Source organism: Alexandromys fortis, unplaced genomic scaffold (assembly GCF_014885135.2).
Source record: "Alexandromys fortis isolate MF-2015 unplaced genomic scaffold, M_Fortis_MF-2015_v1.1 scaffold_30, whole genome shotgun sequence".
NCBI classification, from domain to species: Eukaryota; Metazoa; Chordata; class Mammalia; order Rodentia; family Cricetidae; genus Alexandromys; species Alexandromys fortis.
The window spans coordinates 10,757,635-10,757,906 of record NW_026067922.1 but is presented as its reverse complement, the minus strand read 5'-3'; positions in this window follow the sequence as shown (position 1 = coordinate 10,757,906).

Genomic DNA, 272 nt, shown 5'->3' with positions numbered 1-272 from the left:
GACAGCTCTGCTGGAGCAGAGACGCCATGCTCAGCGCTCCCAGGCAGCTGCACGCAATGAAGCTCCTCAGACCCAGGATGGACTTAGGCTAGAATCTTCCCGGTAAGCGCACCTTGGGGTGCTTACACACATCATTAGAAATGGGCTAGTCCAGGTGCGAGAATTAGCCTGTAAGGGTTAGAGTTCATGGGCCAAGCAGTTCTTAAATGAATACAGTTTGTGTGTTGTTATTTCGGGCATGAGCTAGCCAGGTGGCCGGGGTGTTGGGGACG